The sequence below is a fragment of the Elephas maximus genome, chromosome 26, assembly GCF_024166365.1.
Source record: "Elephas maximus indicus isolate mEleMax1 chromosome 26, mEleMax1 primary haplotype, whole genome shotgun sequence".
NCBI lineage: Eukaryota > Metazoa > Chordata > Mammalia > Proboscidea > Elephantidae > Elephas > Elephas maximus.
Genome location: NC_064844.1, coordinates 47,709,676 through 47,733,252, shown reverse-complemented (window position 1 = coordinate 47,733,252; position 23,577 = coordinate 47,709,676). Strand labels below are relative to the sequence as shown.

Here is a 23,577-nt window from a genome sequence, read left to right as displayed (position 1 = left end):
AAAACAGACTCATTCTTTATTAAACAGGTTCATACTCTCCAAGGATTTATATTCCATAATAAATCAAACCTCTCATTCATTTGATATTAAAATAGTTCAATTTTATATTTCCTATAAAGGCAAGATTTCATAATGAAAAAGAGAAAGTTAAAGTTGTGACACATAGAATGGAAAAAAGTTTATACGATTAGTAGTAGTGGTGCTAATAGTTATACGATTAAAAAAGTACGATTAGGTAAGCTTAAATAATCCAAAGCCTTAAATAATAAATATCTCATAAACTAGAAGTATCAATTTTTTTTCAATGTTTCATTAATGTTGTCATGTTAATTTTTTCAGTAGATAGCCTTATTTGTCTGAAGCAGAAAATATCTTTTTGAATACGGCCCTGAAAGCTGGTTTTAAATGACTGGGTTCAACAATGGGGCAAGTGAAGTATTGAGCACAGCTACTCCTTTGCTTAAATTAACTCTTTCATTGGCTGATGGCTTTATGTACATGAATATACAACTGCCATAAGTGATGGAGACAACAATCATGTGAGAAGAGCAGGTAGAAAAGCCTTTTTTCTTTTGTTGAGTTGAAGGGAATTTTAGAATTGTCTTGATGATATAGGAGTAAGAAATGATTACTAATAACAATGTGACAATGATTGTCATCAGAGCTATTAAAAAAGCAATCAATTCTAGTAAATGTGTGTCTGAGCAAGAAAGTTGCAAGACAGGAAAAATGTCACAAATGAAATGGTCAATGATATTGGAAGCACAAAAATCCAAGTTAAGACAGAAAATCAGTGGAGGGAAAATGATCAAGAATGAGGTTACCCAAGAGTTGAAGCTGGCGACAATATCTGCTGCTCATGATGGATGTATAATGCAAGAGTTTGCAGATGGCAACGTGGCAGTCATAGGACATAGCAGCCATAAGGAAAAACTCTGTAACCCCCAAAAAGATATTAAAAAAACAACTGAGACATACAACCATTATAGGAAATGGTCTTTTCCCTGGCTACAGTTGTGCTTAGGAATCTGGGGATGCAAGCAGTTGTGAATGAGATTTCCAGGAAAGAGAAATGACAAAGGAAGAAATACATTGGGGTCTTGAGATGGGAATCCAGCAGAGTGAGGGCAACGATGGTTACGTTTCCTATCATGCTCAACACGTAACTGAGAAGCAGAAACAAGAAAATAACAATCTGTAACTGGGAATTATCTGTCAGTCCCAGTAGAATAAACTCTATGTTCTTTGTATGATTCTTCAATTCTCTTTTATGAGTTCAATCAAATTCTAGAAATAAAAAGGTACAAAAATCAGAAATTATATGAGTAGGTATATCTCCAGAAAAAAGATATATAAAAAGGCACATATTCATAAACATGGCCGTTTATGATGTAATATTCCATGGAAGTTGAATATATGATCCAAACCTGTGGAACAGAAACTAAGAGTTTAAATGACCTACAGAAGTGAAGTCAGTTTTGGACATTGACCTACAAAACCAGTGAGAGATGATTTTTTTCTCTCTTACAAACTTCCAGTCAATTGTATATAATTCCAAATTTAGCTAGAGCATAAATAAAATGCTGGGTTCAGGATTCAAAGGTAATTCATTCATTTTTAAGCTATTAAGCTTATCAAAATAAAACTTTGATAAATTAAGACCTACAATTAATTCTGAAGCTAAGATTTTGCATTAAAGTGATTTTTTAAGACTTCATCTGTAGCCTCCTACAACTGTACAATGTAGTACTTTATGAAGGCAGAAATGGCACAAAGGCAGTGTAATACCACAAGAAAATAAGCACTGGCTGATTCCAGGGGAAAAAATAAACTGATTATTAATCAGATACAGTTACATTGGGGCCCTGGTTGCACAGTGGTTAAAAGCTCAGATGCTAACAAAAAGGTCAGCAGTTCAAATCTAGTAGCTGCTCACTGGAAAACCTATAAGGCAGCTCTACTCTTTGCTGTAGGGCCACTATGAGTCCGAATCAACTCGAAGGCAATAGCTTTGTTTTTGGTTTTTATGCTACATCTAAAAAAAAGAAAAAACCTGTTCATGACTTAGATGCTCTGCCAAGACCACAAGAATAAAAGAAGAATATAGAAAAAACATTGCATCTCTTCACATTCCCTGCCCAGTTATGGGTACCTAGAATCTGTACTTAATACTCACATGCAGCTCCACAGGGGTGAAAAATCCTTGTTTTCTTATCACATTTTCCACACCTTCATGTCTCCAGGAATCACTCGTACACCTACCCGGTAACTGTTATTCCTGGGAAGTATTAGTGTAGGAAGGCTGTGACAATCTTGATGGGAAAAGTGTATTCTAATTGTGTTTTATGCTTGTAATAGTAGGTTTTCATGCACTATAGTCTGCAATTTCCAGTAATAAAAACAGAGCGAATAAAATAAAAATGTTATCTCAATAGAACAGAAGCATAGCCAAAGTTGGAATCTATTAGGAATTAGATATTGGGCTTAAAGCTGCTCATTCACTAAAATCTACTTATGGATCTGCACCGTGCTGAAATCTGTGAATTTCCCCACTACTATGTGCATTCTTGAGAGTTAGGACAGTGTCTAATCATCAAAATAATCGCAACCATCTGGTTTCCAAGGAGTGCCTGGTGGATTCGAACTACTGACCTTTTGGTTAGCAGCTACACCTCTTAAGCACTATGCCACCAGGGTTTTCTGCTTAGTATATAGTAGGTTTAAAATAAACACTTGTCGAATAAACAAACAAACAAACAGAAGCTAAGTTTGTTGTTGAACCAGACATTGCCATCATGTGCAGTTCTCTATTTTATGCTATATTATAGCTTGGACTTTTCTTAAATTCGTGTCTATGTTTTGCAAGATAAATTATTTTCCCCTTTACCAATAATGTTTTGCCCAAACTCTCTCTATTGAATAAATCGCAAACAAACGATATGTAAAGGAAAGAAAATACTGATATAAAAAATTTATAAACAAACTTCATAAAACATTTTTTTAATTACTTCCCTTTAAATTATAATCCATCCTCTCAATTCACTCTGTTAGTTCAGTGACATTATTCTTCCTTTTCAGAGGTCACTGTTCATTAAATCACTAGTTTTTCATAACGACTTAAAGTCTCAAAGGGCATCCTCATCAAATAGAAAAGATTTTATTTCCATCTCAAGATTGAATTTCCTCCAAAAGCTTACTGGTTTTGGGGACCAAGGGTTATTATTACTACTGTTTTATAATTAGTATTATTATACAGTGAGTAACACATCATTGCACAGTGTTTTTAAATGTACACAACTTTAAAAAAAAAGTATCTGTTTTTCCTCTTAATTTTAGCATTTTTCTGAATAATGGTACCATGAGTTACTCATTCTGGAGATTGATTAAAGCTCTGAAGAAGTGTACAAAGAGCTGTGAAGAAATGTATGAAGAGATAGTTTACTTGAGCATCACAAAGAATTAACACTTGTATACCCAGTCTGCAAGGACTACAAGAAAAAAAAAAAAAAACCTAGCAAAAAGAAACTCTAGGAGGACATAATCCAATACCATAAGATTAGTGGCAGTACCTCAAACTTTTATGCAAAAATGTTTATGGAAATCCAATGAATTATATTTATTTACCAACATCAAATAAGCTGATAAAAATCTTCACCATTCATAATCCTTAGAGAGAAATAAACTTCAATATCCCACAAGGTCATATGATTTGTAGAGTCTTAAGTCATCCCAAGGATGTACTCAGGGTAGTGAAGGACATCTTCAAAATTTAACTCGACATTTCAGCTTTGTATTGCTGAGTGCAGATCCCTATTTTTCCCTGGCTGAACATGGGTCATGTTACCAAGCTTTACATTTCTTTCCACCCATGTCTTCAAAATGGACTCTTAATTACCTTCAAAGGACCCCTGAGACAGACTCTGTGAATCATTCAAAATGCAAATTAACAGTAATCTCTAACACTGGTTAAGTAAAATGACTGGAAAGGATTTTCAGGGCCTTCGTTCTCAAAGCACTCCTAGATTCTGCTCTTCCAAAATCCCTACCATCAAGTAGGTACTAACAATCTCCCTTTGAATACTGAAGACAATTTCTTTAATGCACAAAATAAGAAAGGAACTTTATTTTAAAGGTCAAGTTAGATTTGAAGATCGAAGAATATACCTGTGACAAACTAAGATGAACTTTTGACTGGTTCCACTTCTTTTCTGGTGTTTCTTTTTTTTTTTTTTTTTCTTTTTAGTGCTTTATGTTACACTGGGAGGGAATGCCAGTTGGTGACTTAATGACTTTGAAAGCCTACTTTTTTTCATCTTCCTCCATGTTCACTCAGTTCTCTCTTCTTTAGTTAAGTCTCATTAAAGGCCATTAGAAAAACAAGGACAGAGCGAATCTCCAAAGCAATTTGCTTTACTGACCATGTCACCCTGTTTCTTTTTACGTTACTGAATTTAAAGATTTGTTTAGTGTTTAAGCTAATACATTAGAAAAAGGAAAAGAGTCTAATATAGTGTTGTGAGCAACATTCAACGTAGCTTCATAATTACACTAAAATATACATTTGGCACTGCTCAATCGTTATTGGCTTTGAATCACACGGGGCTCATCTGAGACCTTTCCTCTTCCCGAATGAAACAAAGTCTCCACAGAGGATGGAGTTGGCTTGCTGGCAGAATTGTTTTATTAGAAAAAAATTTTTTTTTACCATTTTTCATAGAAATTTTATTGTTTCCCTGGAAAAAGTTGAATAATTTATATTTCTTCATTTCAATAAAGATGAGCAGGTTCATGTCTCAGATTTTATACCAGTGTGTATAGAAACAAATTAAAGGTAAATAGACATTCCAAAGTCACGTTTAATAATAACTTCAGAAACAATAACATTCATACATATGAGAGTTTATGGAGGATATCAACTTGTAACCTCACGCTTTCAGTTCATTAATTTGCCACCTATAATATAACAGACCATTTAACACAGAAACAAGATACCCATTGCCATCAAGTCAATTCCGACTCATAGCGACCTTTCAGGACAGAGTAGAACTGCCCCATAGGGCTTCCAAGGAGTGGCTGTGGATTCAAACTGCCAACCTTTTGGTTAGCAGCCATAGCTCTTAACCACTTCCCTCCCAGGGAAACAAGAAAAGGAAATAATTATTCATAAATTTATAGTATCAAAACAGTATTAATTTTCAATTTTTGGTATTATAAGGTCAATTTATTATTCTAAAAAATATATGGGCTTTGCAGATAGACGTGCATTAAAAATTCAAAGAGGCCACGTCATGGATTTGTGACTTTTAGTGAGTTACTGAATTTCTTTTAAAAATGAAGTGGAAATGTCAAGGGCGTTTTTGAGAATTAATTGAAATAACATAACTGAAAGTGCTTCATAAATTATATCATACAAAATAGGTGTTTAAAAGTAATGGTTTAATTAAATTTGTTTTTAATTGGAATAAATGCTCAACTTTGGAAAAGATATTCATGTTTGTGAATTTTCAAAGGCATTATTTCAGTGAAAGACTAAAGATTTTATAATTTATCTCATTTATTCTTTGTAACAATTGCTGTGAAATTTTTATCTTTATTCTTAAATGAAAAAACTAAGGCTGGGAGAAATTATGAGACTTAATAAATTCATATAGCTAGCAAGTGTTAAATGTAATGTCAGACTGCCTGAAATGCAATTCTGTTCCCTTAAACTGCATAGCCTATGTACAATTAGAAACACAGACATAGAGACAGCAGTTGTCTGCTTTTAATTAATGGGTAATAAATAAGTTGATACAATAAAATAATACTCAACTTTCTAAAAATTCTTTTTAATATATTTGGTTTTAAATTATAACCCCTAAGTTTTTTTTATATATCCTATTTCATTTCATTAAAAGTTGATACAAAATGAATCAATGCTAAGAATAGGGAATTTTCATTTTTTTTTTATATGCCCCACTTACCTCTGCTATTCATATAGTTTCACACACACTCAGAATGCCTAGGATAGTAAAAATGCCATCGTTGTAATCCAGGGAAGCCAGCATTCCTGAAACCATCCCCTCCCCTTCCCACTTAACATAGGATCTCATAATGCCCTATTACAGATAAGTCTCATTTTACCCTTGAGGAATATATAATTGCAGAGATTGAGAAAGGAGCAAAAATATAAAATAGGCAAAATGTCAGAAGGTGTTTTGAAACTCTATGACATGGTCTCTACATAGGTTTTACTTGCACACATACTTAACGTTTTATCTATTTGAATTGCCACTGGCTCAAGGGGATTAATTTAGGGAATCAAAATTATCAGAAGAGGAATGTATACAAAACACTAAGGAATATAAAACATAACACACATTAGTATTGAAATTGGAAAAGAGAACCTGCGAGACAGGGAATAAAATCTAACAACAACAGTTAAGTCTGAAGTTTTTCCCCTTGATTCCCCTGCCCCCCCGACGAAGACCAGAAACCAAATATCTTATCTCCAAATTCAGATTTCTTCTCAATAATCTATGCCATTTTTTAAAGCTAAGAATCTACCACGTTATAATAAATACATATATGAATCTTATTATTTTTAATCTGCCTTCTAATACAAATTCTTGCTGCCATATGCTGCTAATACTTTATGCTTTTTTTGTGATCACTCCACTACTGCTCACCAGCAATAGCAAAATGAAGAGTGTACTTTATTTTGATTGAATAATGTTATACCTTATATTCCAAAATAATAATTGGAGTTAGTATCTTCCCTGCCTACCTTCAATAATATACTTACACTCAAATTAGATAATTTGAATAATAAAAAAAAATTGTTCAGATTCTTCGGAATCTATACAAAGTCTATGGGTAGTTTCAGAGTTCCAACTATGTATAAAACTAGAACAAACTCAAGCTTTTGTTTCTTCTGTTGTTTCTTTTGTTTTTTACTTCAGGCTATCACACTAGATACTATAGCTCAGTCGCCTCAAGCAAGTTACTCAAATTGAGAATGAATTTACACATTTTTAAAAGGAAGATAATCATGTTTAATATGCCATATACCTAGTAAATAAAATATAGTATAGAACTTACCTAGTTGAGTAAATGCACAGAGTAAGTATTCTCTACAGAACAGCTATTATTTATTACACATCAATCAGACTTCCAGGTTATATAATAGTAATAGTGGCTCCCTAAATATTCATCTTTGTTACACATTTTCAAAAACAAATACAGATAACGAGGAGATTATAAAAAGCCAGAGATAACACGTCTTCAACATAACTAGGAAACAGAGTATTTATGAATTTTAAATTACTCCTAAGTAGGAAAATAATACCCAAGTCCATCCGATAAGTGGAAATAATTGTACAGACACTGCAGATAGTGTCAAAAATATGGTGTCAAATTTCATATTTCATATAATTTCTAAGAAGAAACTACTTTATTGTGCTAGTAACAGAGAAAATTTAAGAGTTAATTAAAACTGCTCTTTTAAGCGATTACAATGTAAAACATTTTTAAAGTTCAGGATAATTAGCCAAATGGATTACATATTTTAGTCACTGGTTTTCTGTTCAGAGTGATAAATCAATGATTACATGGAATTTACTGAAAGTTTTAAAGGAAGGCACAACATGGACACTTCGGCGTTAAAAAAAAAGTTTAAGCATTTGAGTTTGCAATTAGGGGTAAAGGAGAGATGGATTTAGGATAGTGAAGATTAGAAGAAGACTAGAATTTCATTTATTCTTTATTGAACCTTCATAATAACATTCATTCATGCCAATAAATACTTCCATTTATTTTCTGGAAATCCTATTTTATGGATCAAGTCTTTGAAGGCGAGTTTTACTTGCTGGTTCCTCAGGGTGTAAATGAAGGGGTTGAGCATGGGGGCAATGGAAGTGTTGAGAATTGCTACTCCTTTGGTCAGTGATGCTCTTCTTTTGCTGAAGGCTTGACATTCATGAATATGCAGCTGCCATAAGAGATGGAAATGACAATCATATGAGAAGAACAAGTGGAGAAAGCCTTCTTCCTGTGACTGGCAGAAGGGATTCTCAGAGTGGTGATAACGATGCGCGAGTAGGATAGAATCACTAATGCCAATGTGAATAGCAAAGTAACAAAAGCAAGGTAAAAGCCAATCATCTCTAAAGGCCAGGTATCTGTGCGTGAGAGTTGTAAGACCGAGAAGTGGTCACAAGGGAAGTGGTCAATGACATTGGAAGAACAGAAATCTAACCGGAGCATAAGCATGAGTGATGGGAAAATGGTCAGGAATCCTCCCAGCCATGCGCAAAGAACAAGCAGGGTGCATATTTTCTTCTTCATGATGGTGGTGTAATGAAGGGGCTTGCAGGTGGCAACATGACGATCATAAGACATGGCAGATAGAAGAAAAAATTCAGACACGCTCATAAAGGTAAAGAAAAATAATTGAGCTAAACAATTGTTGTAAGAAATGGTCTTGACTTTAGTAATGACTGCCCCCAGAAACCTGGGGATAGACACAGTAGTGAACGTAATTTCTAAGAAGGAGAAGTTCCAGAGGAAGTAGTACATAGGCGTCTTTAGATGAGAGTCTATCAAGGTGAGGAGGATGATGGTCAGGTTGCCTGTGACACTTAATACATAAGCTATAAATAAAAAGATAAAGACCACAGCCTGAAGTTTTGGGTCGTCTGATATGCCCAAGAGTACAAACTCTGTAATCATTGTGTGATTTCTCATACCGATGTATTTTCCTCTTTAAGCAAAATCTATTGCTGAAAAAAAAACATAATGAGCAAACATTAAAGATTTAAATATCAGTATTAATAACCCCAATGACACTAAACAATGGACCCTTTTTTCTCTTTCAGCTCTTTTCCAATATCTTGTCACCCTTATTAAAATGGAAAATTTTCTTAGAGCCTCTTTGAAAAGACAATGTATTCACAGACCTATGTTAAAACCCAAATCAATGTCAGTGTGTATAACCTCTACATAGAGTCAAATTTTCTATATTTTCAGTATATCTTTGAATCATAAACTTCCACACCAATATTAATGAATTATGTCTATAGTTTATATACTGAAACATTGTTTTCCAGCTTTGAAGATTGTATGATTTTAGGAATGAATCTAATTTTGAGTATTTATCCTGGTGCCAAAATTTAAAAATCTTCTTGTCTAATGTTGTAGGGTTCTTAACCAGTGTCATAGAACAATGTGTGTACTGTTTAATGAGAAATTAGTTTGTCCTGTAAATCTCCATCCAAAGTACAATAAATTTAAGGAAAAAAGACAAAAACAAAACAAAAAGATTTTATTGTTTACTAGGGCTTTGGTGGTAATTGGAACCCAATCGCGATCCCTGAACTTAATAGTATCTGAAACCATTTTTATTCTTAATGCCTTTATTTTAAATACAATCAACGCAAATAAAGGTGTTTTCCAATCGCATAAACATCACTAGAATGACCTTGATTGTAAACAAGAGTAAAGTTTAGTTTTCATTAATGGGAAAGAAAACAGAAACCAGAGAGATGAATCAATACTCACATAGATAGAGCCTATCGTTAATATATTTCTACAACATGATTAGTGGTATCATTGTTTGTGTTTTTTATTAAAATTAACAATTATTAAATGGACTTTTTTTTTTTTTTTACTACTATTCTGTTTGGTCTTAAACCTGATAGAGGACAAGAATGAACTCATAAAGAAATTTTTGATGCCAAATATCTCATTGTCTCCTTTTTAGAAGACTGATTACAGGATCTATCTATATAAAAAATATATATATATATATACACACACACACACACCCAGTGAGTCGATATTTTAGGATTTACTATAGAGAAAACAGAAATTGCTAAAATGTAAGCTCAGCGATTTTTATTGGTGTTTTTCCACTGCTGTATCGTTTACAACCAGAATTGTATCTGTGTATAAGTTCTCAGTAATGTTTCTAGTATTAATCTCTTTCTCATTTTTTATAGCATGAACTGGTAAGACAGCACTGATGAAGGTAACATGTAGAAAGATGTTCCCTTCTGCCTAACTCAACAATTAGTATTACTGATGGGTGAGGAGTGTCTAAGATGATATTATGCCTTCTTTTCTTCTTTATCCTTTTTTCTTTTTCCGGCAATCAACACTCTCTTTCTTTAGGAATATGCACATGTGGTCATTAACATATCAGCAAAATATGGCATATCAAAGGGCAGAGACTATATTTCCATGTTTTCAACAATGGCTGAAACATATTATATATATAATTAATAACACTAAATATGTTAAAGGGATAATTTGGAACTCCCTGCAATTTATTCCAACAAAATCAAACTATGGATGGCACAAACATTTCATTGATAGTAAGAAACATACTCACTTTTGTGATATGTCTGATGGTTCCAGTCAGAAATATTATCCTGGATTTTTCTTAATTTATTTAAAAAATGAAAAATAATACATGCATAATGTCCTTCAGGGGAACTTTTTGTCACTTGGTCCATCCTTGCCTCTATCACAGAAGAGCCTCTAGCATAAAGAAAACACAGACTGGACTCCATGTCAGTTTGTTAGCAGCCTTTGTTATAAGTAACATAAATTTCTCTTATCTTTCCACAAAAACACATTGCTCTAGACCTGAACTCCAATAAGAGCTACTTATTGTAACACTAAGAGTTCTTTAGGTAAATGTCCAGGGAATAATGCTTTAAGAGACTAGAAGTTTAAGCATTTCAAAGCTCTCTGGGTGAGATGAAGATTTAGCACTGCCCCAGAATAAAACAATTTTACCTTCTCTGGTCACTGAATAAACTCCCCAGAGATTAGCGTGTTGAAAGGAAAGGTGCAAGAAGAGATAAATTCCAGAACTGTAAATGAGGTCATAACACAGAGTTTTCTGGAAAGCTAAGCAATATAGCGAGACAAAAATAAAAATAAAAACACACCAATCAGCTTGTACCATCAACATAGTCTCCCTTTGACTGTGTATAATTTTCCTGATATGCATATGGCACTTGTTCTACACTCAAGAGATCATTTCTTCTCAGTCCCTTTGGGTCTGGTGAAATCCAGGACCGAACTACACCACAGCGGACCCTAATGTGGGAGTGCTACCTATGTTTTATTCATTCATATATATCCACCAGCATAAGGCAAAATGAATGAATACATAAATAAAATAAGGGATTTCAATATCTTTGAATATCAGAAGAGTACTTGAAAATTTAGTTTTGATTTTCCTTTTTTTAATTTTAAATCTAATACATGCTTAATGTTACAAGAATCAAGGCGACAGTAGTATAGAGTGGCATTTTGAATGGCCCTAATATTTCCAACGAATCCTCCATTTTTACTCCAATCTTCAAATTAGCCAGTATTAAGAGTTTATAGTGTGTTCTCGAGATGTTTTTTCTCTATCTGGAGTAATATGGGAGCACTCCCATTCACACACTTGAAGATTTGTTCCTGTTGCTATTATACATTAATGCCGTTATATGATGCCAAATACTCTATAATTATCTTTTTCTTAGTATGTAATATGTAACAGATATCATTCCTTATCAAGTTTTTTTGTAACAGTTGCATAGAAACCAGAGGTGACTTGCATGTAATTTAACAATTACTTTGCTGATTTAAGATTTAGGGGATTAGATTGTGACAAATTTCACATTACTACTTATGATGTTACAATGCATCTTTATGCATACATTTAGATACGTGTAAAACTGACAGCTGTGAGTTTTAAATTTTACTAGATACTTAAAAAATTCTCCTACAGGTAAGAATGAGCCCTTTTCTTCACATTTGAGTCCAAACTGGATATTATTGGTCATTTAAAAATTTTATAAGCAGAAAGACAAAATAATGTCAATTTATTTAATGGCAAAGACACTGTAGCTTAGAGATCACAGTGCCTGGGTTTTTAGATTAAACAGATTCATTTTCTTTGCAAACTCACAAATTTTAATGCAGCTTTCTGAACATTGGTCTCTTCACCCATAAAATGAGAAGACTAATAGTCCTGTCATAGGCTATTATAAAAATTACAATGAGATAATGTATAAGAGAGTTTAGCATGCTAATTGGGATATGCTGCTATCGTTAGTTGCCTTCAAGTTGATTCCAACTCACAGAGAGCAACCCTATTCGACGGAGTAGAACTGCCCCACAGGGTGTTCAAGGCTGTAATCTCTACTGGAGCAGATTGCTACGTCTTTCTCCCCTGGAGCTGCTGGGTGGGTTCTAACCACCAACTTTTTGGGATAGCAGCTGAGTGTTCAACCATTGTATTACAAGGGATTCTTACTTGTAAGTGCTTAATGCATAAATCATCTATTTTTATATTTTCATATACTTTGATTCATATAGAGATTGAATATATTTTCAGTATTTTTATTTCTTGTTCCTGAATTGCCTATTTATAACCTTTGTTCACTTTCCATTGGGTTTATTGTCTTCCTATTTATTGACCAAAAAAATCCAAACCCGTTGCCATCAAGTCAATTTCGACTCCTAGCAACCCTATAAGACAGAGTAGAACTGCTCCATAGGGTTTCCAAGGAGCACCTGGTAGATTTGAACCGTCAACCTTTTAGCTAGCAGCAGAGCTCTTAATTGCTACACCACCAGAGTTTCCATGGTAGGATACATATATATATTTTGGATATAAATACATGGTGTGTCTTCTCTGTTGTGTATCCTTATTTTGTAAATTTTCTCTGTAGTTCTACTCGAAAAGATTGTACAACTATCATAAATTCTTAGTGACATATTCTCCTTAGCAAGGACTTACCCACATACTTCAAAATTATATAAATGTTGTTGTTGTTAGGTGCTGTTGAGTCAGTTCTAACTCATAGAGACCCTATGTATAACAGAATGAAACACTGCCCAGTCCTGTGCCATCCTCAAAATCTGTGTTATGCTTGAGCCCATTGTTGCAGCCACTGTGTCAATCCATCTCCTTCCTCTTTTTCTCTGACTCTCTACTTTACCGAGCATGACGCCCTTCTCCAGGGACTTATCCCTCCTGAGAACGTTTCCAAAGTGTGTAAGATGTAGTCTCTCCATCCTTGCTTTCAAGGAGCATTCTGGTTGTACTTGTTCCAAGAGAGATTTGTTCACTCTTTTGGCAGTCCATGGTATATTCCATATTCTTTGCTAATGTCGCAGTTCAAAGACGTCAGTTCTTCTTCAGTCTTCCTTAATCATCATCCAGCTTTCCTATGTACACGGAGCTATTGAAAACACCATGGCTTGGGTCAGGCCCACTTTAGTCTTCAACATTTTGCTTTTCATCACTTTAAAGAGGTCTTTTGCAGCAGATTTGCCCATTGCAATGTGTCCTTTGATTTCTTAACAGCTGCTTCCATGGGTGTTGATTGTGGATCCAAGTAAAACGAAATCCTTGACAACTTCAATCTTTTCTCCCTTTATCATGATGTTGTTTCTCGGTCCAGTTGTGAAGATTTTTTGTTTCCTCCATGTTGAGCTGTAACCCATACTGAAAACTGTGGTCTCTGATCTTTATCAGTACGTGCTTCAAATTCTTCACTTTCAGCAACCAAGGTTGTGTCATCTGCATGATGAAGGTTGTTAATGAGCCTTCCTCCAATCTTGATGCCCCGTTCTTCCTACAGTTCAACTTCTCGGATTATTTGTCCAGCATACAGATTGAATATGTATGGTGAAAGGATATAACCCAGACATATACCTTTCCTGACTTTAAACGATGCAGTATCTCTTTGTTCTGCTCGAACAACTGTCTCTGGATCTACGTACAGGTTCCTCAGGGTCACAATTAAGTGTTCTGGAATTCCCATTCTTCACAATGTTATCCATAATTTGATATGATCCACACAGCCAAATGCCTTTGCATAGTCAATAAAACACAGATAAACATCTTTCAGGTATTTCCGGTATCAGCCATGATCCATCTGACATCAGCAATGATAACCCTTGTTCCACGTCCTTATCTGAATCCAGCTTGAATTTTGGCAGTCCCGTCAATATACTGCTGCAGCCACTTTTGAATGATCTTCAGCAAAACTTTGTTTGTGTGTGATATTAACGATATTGTTCGATAATTTCCACATTTGGTTGGATCACCTTTCTGGGGAATAGGCATAAATATGTATTTCTTCCAGGGGAGTGGCCAGGTCCTTGTCTTCCAAATTTCTTGCCATAGACGTGTGAGCACTTTCAGCACTGCATCCATTGTGTGAAACATCTCAATTGATATTCTGTCAATTCCTGTAGCTTTATTTTTGCCAATGCCTTCATCGCAGCTTAGACTTCTTCCTTTAGTATCATCGGTAACTGATCATTTGCTACCTCCTAAAATAGTTGAAAGTCAAATAATTCTTTTTAGTATGATGACTCTGTATATTCCTTCTATCTTCCTTTGATGCTTCCTGCATCGTTTAATATTTTCCCCGTGGAATCCTTCACTATTGCAACTTGATGCTTTAATTTTTTCTTCAGTTCTTTCAGCTTGAGAAATGCCAAGGGTGTTCTTCCCTTTGGCTTTTCTATCTCCAGGTCTTTCCACAGGTCACTATAATACTTTACTTTGTGTTCTCAAGTAACCTTTTGAAATCTTCTGTTCAACTCTTTTACTTCATCTTTTCTTCCTTTTCCTTGAGCTACTAGACATTCAAGAGCAAGTTTCAGAGTCTCTTCTGACATCCATTTTGGTCTTTTCTTTCTTTCCTGCCTTTTTAAAGACCAAAAAGATCTTGAAATATTCTTTTTTGGCAATGAATGCAACACCATTCCTCTTCAAGTTGTCATTCCTAGTATAGTAGACCATACGATTGTTCAATTCAAAGTGGCCAATACCAGCCCTAGGATACATATGTTTATGCCTAGGATATTGATGTTTATACACTCCGCTTCATTTTTGACCTTTTCCAGATTTCCTAAATCCATACTTCATACATTCGACGTTTCTATTACAAATGGATGTTTGCTGCCGTTTCTTCTCATTTTGAATTGTGCCACATCCACAAATGAAGGTCCTGAAAGCTTGTCTCCAACCACATCATTCAGGTTGACTCTAATTTAAGTAGGCAACTCTTCTGCAGTGGTATTTTGTATGCCTTCCAATCTATATAAATATTCCTTTATATTTAATACTTCCATGGTTATGCTTTTCAAACTAACATCTTTAATCCATCCAGAACCCATATATAATTCATTCTTGTTTTTGTGAGATATGGATTTAATTTTACTACTTTCTCAAAACCACCTACCCTAACACTGCTAGGCTAGAGACAATATAAGCACCAATGTCATGTTATCCTCTGTTAGTAATATTTCTAGCCCAGAGTTCTCACCTACAAGGTCTACACATAATCCTTCAGCTGGAGATAGAGATGCGTCTATTGAAATAGAACCTTGGTTTAAAAAACTATCTAATATCCCTGGAACTATCTTTGCCTCCATGTGGAGAAAGAAGTATATCATAATTAAAAAACTCCTCTCTTGATCTTTTAACTTGTAGTGCAACCAGAATGATGCATTTAATATGTAAATATCATCTCACTTTTCAGGTAAAGAACAAATTGGCCTCCCACTGCCCGCCTTATAAAGTATGTAAATAACTAAATTTAATACCTTCAAGACCCTGTAATTATTAACCCATTCCTCCCCTTTCAGACTCACTTTGTACAATCTCACCTGACTCTTTCCATTCCAGTAAATCTGCTTTTGTTGTTGTTGTTTGTTTGTTCTTGTTTTTGTTTTAATAATCCAACACTTTCTCTCCTCCTTCATGACATTCATACATGTTCTTCTGCCTGCTGGATGTGGCTTCTCTGGCACCTCAGCTCGTTTGTACTTTAATTGCACTCTCTTAGAGAAGACTTCTCTGATTCTCTGAAACCCTTATGTGTTTTTATACTACCCTGTGCTTCATCTTTACAGCAGTAATTGTATTTTAATTACTAACCAGGTATCATCCTTGCTCAGCAGAAAGTTATGTATGTGGTTATTTAAACTCAATATAAATTAATTCAAATGAAATCAAATAGAAGTTTAACTCCTCAGTCACACTAGCCACATTTTAAATGCTCAGTAGCCACATGTGGCTAATGGCTGTTGTATGGGACAGCACAGATTAAAGGCCATTTATATACTGCAGAAAATTATATTGGACAAGTGCTGAGGAATCAGTTATTTCTCCATTTCATTGTTCTTTGGGAAGCAGCTTAGTGTATGACATCTTTTCCAGAACCAAGACTATGCATAACCATTGCTCTAATATCATCAAACCTTTTCTAATTCTCCAAATTGTGAGGTATTTTCAGACACACACACACAAATTTATACTTTCCTTTAATGTTTAATCTAAATATCATAAAATCTTTGAAATCTTCCCCATCTGTAAAACCAGGATTAGATGCTTTCTCTTTTCCCTTCCCACAATTTGTACTCTTATCTTACTCCATTGCGTTTATTTGTAGAGAAATCTGTTTCTATTAAAAAGCAACTTAAGGAGGAGGCATTAGGCCTAGGTTATTTTATATACCTGCTCTTCATTTACTATAGCATTAAACTACTTTCTCCTTTTACGTCATTAGTGAAAAATCTACTGACTTAATTTGTGCATTGACGATGTATGTCTGGCATTAAGGAAAGCAGAGGTGCGAGACAAGAGTAACACTGGTTGCAGTGGCCTCACTAGGGTTGATGTCACAGTGTGGTAACTCATGGACCTCCTCCCATACAAGCCCCAGCCCGAGCTCTAGCTCGGGAAGTGCCCTGAGCTTCCAGAACTCCGGTCCAAACGTAGGGAGCAGGTGCCCAGGTGCCGGTGACTCGCCAAGCGGCTCCAGGCTCCAGGCAACAAAGCACTGCAGGGGCAAGCCAGGAGGGCTGGAGAACAGTCTGGGAACATAAAAAATGGCTTCCGACCCCCAGCCATCGGTGCAGTCCCACTCAGGGATGGAGCACTAGGGTCCCACCGGTGCGACCATCCTGCCCACGCAGTCTCCAACTAGCTCCCAGCCATGCACAAAGGACAAAGGAGAGTGGAGGGATGAGGGGACCGGGGAACTGGAAGGAAGGAGGGAGAGACAGAAGGTTAGCAGTTGGGAGCAAGGGAAGAGAAGGAAGGGAATGGGAATGAATGGAAGTAATGGTTGGAGCAGACGTGCCACAGAGGACACACCAGCCACCAGCCGCGAGGCTCACCAAAGAGTGTGAGGGGAACCCTGTATCCTGAGTCCTGGGTCATCTTTCATGGTTCATAATGCCTGCTTTTGCATAACAGCCTGGTCTTTAGAACTTAACCTCGTCGATACGTGAGAAGTGGGTGTATTTGTATCTTCAGTGCCTGGTAGAATTATTACACTCAGTAAATATTTCTGTAATTATTCAAAGACATGAAACCTCTGTATTGTCCTCCCACTAGTGAGTATTTTGGTTTAACCAAAAAATCTTACTGGTATTAAGTAAAAAAAAGAAAAGAAAATCTTTCTATATATGTAGCTAGCTAGCTAAATAGATATAGATGTGATAGCAAATTTTTCAGAGATATTAATATAAAAAGAAGCCTATAAGCTACTGCTTTTTATGGAGTATAATATTAAAGACACAGGAGGGAAGAAAATTGGGACTGAGAGAAACAGAGAAAGCCAGTCTAAACTTCATTACTGAAATGTTGTGCCAGTTATTTATCAAGCATAACTGATAGTTCGACCTTACTACCTTCTTTCAAAAAGGAGCCCTGGTAGTGCAATAGTTAAAGCTTTTGGCTAACTGAAAGGTCGGTGATTCAAATCCACTAGATGCACCAGGATTTACAGCCTCGGAAACCCTATGGGGGCAGTTCTACTCTGTCCTATAGGGTCACTATGAGTCGAAATCTACTCTGTGACAGTGAGTTTGGTTTAGCTTAGTTACCTTCTTTCAAACGTCCTATGAATGGATATGTCTCAGAATAATCCAACCAGGAAGAAGAGGAAGAATTTACTCGCTGACCTGCTTTTCCACTGGTCAAAGATTTGCCCTACATTGTGTTCATTGCTCAGTACTTCACTTTTCGAACTGAGCAGGTACGGCAATATCTTTAGCCTCAGAAATAACAACAGAGTCTAGTACAGGATGCACGAGGCATATGATACAATAAAAGACAATAGATTTTCAGGTCGTACCCAAAAGAAATGAATTTAGCTAGAGCCTATTTTGGATTCTATCATTAAAGTGGTGCACAAGATGTAAACACCAGAGTCTTCTGACACAGTCTACTCATCGTGACACTCAGATCAGCTGAAGTCCTCCCATTTTAACCAGCCCCCATGGTACAATATTGGGGCCTTATTTTCATGAAAGCAACATATCTCAACATCGTCTTATGGTGAAAATACGCAAATTCAAACAGCCATAGAGGCACTTCAAGGAGAGGCCAGTTTTAATCACTGAACAAAACATAATGTAAGAAAGTATGGATGTCCCAATTTTGCTACTCCTAGTTCATCAGTGTGTTGCTTTCATTAATTCCAACAGAATGGTTGATATTCCTTGTCACCCTGCTTCACCGAGCAGTCTAGGTTTCCTCAGTCTGAGCCAACAATTTTGTTGGTCAGGGTTGCCAGACCTTTCATTTTCAAGGTGTTTGTTCTTTAGTTATTTTAACTTTCTTAGGCCATTGTAATTTTTAGTGCCTTTGTACCATTATTTATCATCGATTTTCTAATGCAAGAAATGTTACAATCAGGGCTTACCATCAAATTCTGCTTCTGGCAGGTTGAGAATTCAATAGTGATAGTAAGTGCATCAGCTTTGTTGAGAGTTAGTCCATGCTATTGGGCTTATGCATAGTCTCCAACACTATTTACCGTGGCCAGTCTGTTCATTGGCACAGAGCACCAGCACTGACATGGCTAACAAGAAGGACTCACTGACATCCACGTGACACTGGTTGTTGGTAGTCTTCTCTGTAGTGGAAACTCCATAGTTGACATGATATGAGAAAATAAGATTTGCATATTTTTTTGTTCATTTCCATAGATTGAACCACACACCACTTCTACAGCCCTTGCCCCAAACTTGCAGTCTTGATACTTTCAGAACTTTCACCAACTAACTAAGCCATTTACCACTGCCCAGGAGTCCATGTATATTGACATCTCAGGCCAGTGCTTCTACATATGAAGTCTTTTAAGATCTTCTCTAAATTGAACTATTATGTGGTAACAATCCATTTATGAGCAGAATCACTTATCACATCAATCCATCTATATGAAACATGCGTGAACATTTTCTTCCATTGCCAGTTGCCATAGGAAGACTCAATGAGCTTATACTATTTGAGGAGAGAAGTAGATATAAGTAAAGTATAATTAGGTGTTATAAAAGTGATATAAAGTCTTTTTATTTTAAGACTTTCTAAAGCCTGTCCAGAATGCATTGTATACTACATTGCTTCTTGGCTTGCCCGAACATACAATTCTATATCTCATAATACCCAAATCATGATAGGCAGCACCATTCTCCAGACACCTGCAGACCTGTTGTTGTTAGGAGCCATCGAGTCAGTTCTGACTCACAGCAACCCTATGTACAACAGAATGAAACACTACCCGGTCCTGCACCATCCTCACAATTGTTGTTATGCTTAAGCCCATTGTTGCAGCCACTGTGTCAATCCATCTCATTGACAGTCTTCCTCTTTTTGTTGACCTTCTACTTTACCAAGCATGATATCCTTCTCCAGGGACCGATCCCTCCTGACAACATGTCCAAAGTATGTGAGAAGTAGTCTCACCATCCTTGCTCCTAAGGCACAACACTCTGGCTGTACTTCTTCCAAGACACACTTAGTTTGTTCTTTTGGCAGTTCATAGTGTATCCAATGTTCTGCAACATCACAATTCAAAGGTGTCAATACTTCTTCCATCTTCCTTATTCATCATCCAGCTTTCACATGCATAGGAGACGACTGAAAACACCATGGCTTGGGTCAGGCGCACCTTAGTCTTCAAGGTGACATCTTTGCTTTTCAACACATTAAAGAGGTCTTTTGCAGCAGATTTGCCCAGTGCAAGGCATCTTTTGATTTCTTGACTGATGCTTCCATGGGTGTTGATTGTGGATCCAAGCAAAATGAACTCTTTGACAACTTCAATCTCTTCTCCATTTGTCATGATGTTGCTTATTGGTGCAGTTGTGAGGATTTTTGTTTTCTTTATGTTGAGGTGTAATCCGTACTGAAGGTTGTGGTCTTCTATCTTAATCAGTAAGTGCTTCAAGTCCTCATCATTTTCAGCAAGCAAGGTTGTGTCATCTACATAAGACAGGTTATTAATGAGTCTTCCTCCAATTCTGATGCCCGTTCTTCTTCATATAGTCCGGTTTCTCAGATTATTTGCTCAGTATGCAGATTGAATAGGTATTGTGAAAGGATACAACCCTGACGCACACGGTCATGGATTGAATTATGTCATCCCCCCCAAAATGTGTGTATCAACTTGGTTAGGCCATGATTCCCAGTATTGTGTGGTTGCCCTCCATTTTGTGATTGCAATCTTATGTTGCGAGGATTAGGGTGGCACTGTAACATCGCCCGTACTCTGGTCCCTTCCCTGATCCAAGGTAAAGGGAGTTTCCCTGGGGTGTGGCCCGCACCACCTTTTATCTCTCAAGAGATGAAAGGAAAGCAGCAGAGAGTTGGGGACCTCATACCATCAAGAATGTAGCACCGGGAGCAGAGTGCATACTTTAGACCCAGGGTCCCTGTGCCCGAGAAGCTCCTCGAGCATGGGAAGATTGAGGACGAGGATCTTCCTCCAGAGCCAACAGAGAGTGGAAGACTTCCCCTGGAGCTGACACCCTGAACATAGACTTTTAGCCTACTTTCCCGTGAGAAAATAAACTTCTCTTTGTTAAAGCCATCCGCTTGTGGTATTTCTGTTATGGCAACACTAGATAAGCAAGACACACACCTTTCCTGACTTTAAACCACGCAGTATCCCCTTGTTCTATTCGAATGACAGCCTCTTGATCTATGTACAGGCTCTTCATGAGCACAATTAAGTGTTCTGGAATTCCCATTCTTCACAATGTTATCCATAATTTGTTAGGATCCACACAATCAAATACCTTTGCATAGTCAATAAAACACAGGTAGATATCTTTCTGGTATTTTCCGCTTTCAGCCAGGATGCATCTGACATCAGCAATGATACCTCTGGTTCCTCATCATCTTCAGAATCCGGCTTGAATTTCTGGCAGTTCTCTGTCAATATACTGCTGCAGATGCTTTTGAATGACCTTCAGCAAAAAACGATCTTCAGACATGTAGCCTGGCATATATTATCTAGCAGAAAATAATAACACATTGGTTGTTTTTTCTAAAACAGATTTATTGAGGTATAATTGGAATATAATAAACTGCACGTGATTAAAATGTGTACAGTTTGGTACGTGTTGATGTATGTATTCACTCAGGTAATCATCAATACAATCACCATAATTAACATATTCATCATCACCAACAGTTTTCCTGTTCCATTTTGTACACCCTCATTCCGCCCTTCCGCAGCTTCTTTGATACATACCCCCTGCCACGCCCAGGTGGCAGTCGATCTAATTTTTGTTGTTACATATTAGTTTCCATTTACTAGAATTTTATATAAAGGAAATCATATAGTATATGTTCTTTTTGTCCTCTTTGTGATTATTTTATTCTTTTTCTTGTTTTCAAAGGTATAACGCTTGTTTGTTATTAATTTGGAATCTGTCTTCCTTTTTAAAAAATAATTTTTATTGAGCTTTAAGTGAACGTTTACAAATCAAGTCAGTCTGTCACATGTAAGCTTATTCCTTACTCCATACTCCCACTTACTCTCCCCCTAAGGAGTCAGCCCTTCCAGTCTCTCCTTTCGTGACAATTTTCCCAGTTTCTAACCCTCTCTACCCTCCCATCCCCCCTCCAGACGGGAGATGCCAACACAGTCTCAAGTGTCTACCTGATACAAGTAGCTCACTCTTCTTCAGCATCTCTCTCCTATCCATTGTTCAGTCCCTTCCATGTCTGATGAGTTGTCTTCAGGGATGGTTCCTGTCCTGGGCCAACAGAAGGTTTGGGGACCATGACCGCCGGGATTCCTCTGGTCTCAGTCAGACCATTAAGTATGGTCTTTTTATGAGAATTTGGGGTCTGCATCCCACTGATCTCCTGCTCCCTCAGGGGTTCTCTGTTGTGTTCCCTGTCAGGGCAGTCATCGGTTGTGGTCGGGCACCATCTAGTTCTTCTGGTCTCAGTATGATGTAAGTCTCTGGTTCCTGTGGCCCTTTCTGTCTCTTGGGCTCATAGTTATCGTGTGACCTTGGTGTTCTTCATTCTCCTTTGATCCAGGTGGTTGACACCAATTGATGCATCTTAGATGGCCACTTGTTAGCATTTAAGACCCCAGACACCATATTTCAAAGTCGATGCAGAATGTTTTCATAATAGAATTATTTTGCCAATTGACTTAGAAGTCCCCTTAAGCCATAGTCCCCAAACCCCTGCCCTTGCTCCGCTGAACTTTGAAGCATTCAGTTTATCCCGGAAATTTCCTTGTCTTCCTTTTTAATGTAATCATTTACAGCTATTAATTTCTCTATAAACAATTCTGAAGTTGCATTCTATTTCTTTTATCTAAATATTTTACTTTAAATTTCTATTGTGATTTGTCCTTTTTTAGTTTTTTTGAGTTTTTTTTTTTTTTTTGGTGAAAGTTTACATAGCAAATTAGTTTTCCGTTCAATAATTCATAGACAAGAACAGTTGTGTATGACAAAAAAAAATCATAGACAAATTGTTTTGTGACATTGGTTGCTATCCCCGCAATGTGTCAGCACTCTTCCCAATTCTACCCTGCCTTCCCCGTATCCATCCCTCCAGTTTCCATGCTCTCCTCTTGCCTTCTCATCTTTGTTTTAGGGCAAATGTTGACCGTTTGTTTCCATATAGTTGATTGTTCTAAGAAGCACATTCCTCAAATTGTTACTGTTTTTTTTTAATTTTTTTTGACATTTTATTGTGCTTTAGGTGAACGTTTACATACTAAATTAGTTTGCCATTCAATAATTCATATGCACATTGTCCCGTGACATTGGTTGGAATGCACGTAATGTGCCAGCATTCTCCCCATTTCCACTCTGGGGTCCTCTTTTCCATTTGCCTGGTTTCCCCACCCCTTCCTGCCTTCTTATCTTTGCTTTTGGGCAAATATTGCCCTTTTGGTCTCATATAGTTGATACTCCTCGAGGGTGTTATTGTTTATTTTGTAGGCCGATCTATTATTTGGCTGAAACGTGACCTACGAGAGTGATTTCTATTCCAGTTTAAAAAGTTGTCTTATGGAAAACATTCTTCATTCTACTTTGGTTAGTAGCATCTGGGATCTTAAAAGCTTGTGAGTGGCCATCTAAGATACTCCACTTGTCACCCCGTCAGGAGCAAGGGAGACAGAAGAAAACTAAAGACAAAAGGAAAAGACTGGTCTGAAGGACTCACAGACCACAACTACCACAGCCTCCAGCAGACCAAGTCCAGTACAACTAGATGGTGCCTGGTTACCACCACCAACTGCTCTG

General features: G+C 36.6%; 2 pseudogenes; both read right to left on the bottom strand.

Moving 5' to 3' along the window:
• Positions 1-348: 348 nt before the first annotated feature.
• On the bottom strand, positions 349-4,323 carry LOC126068053 (olfactory receptor 6C70-like; annotated as a pseudogene).
• A 3,445-nt stretch (positions 4,324-7,768) lies between these two features.
• On the bottom strand, positions 7,769-8,724 carry LOC126068052 (olfactory receptor 6C3-like; annotated as a pseudogene).
• Between the last annotated feature and the right edge of the window lie 14,853 nt (positions 8,725-23,577).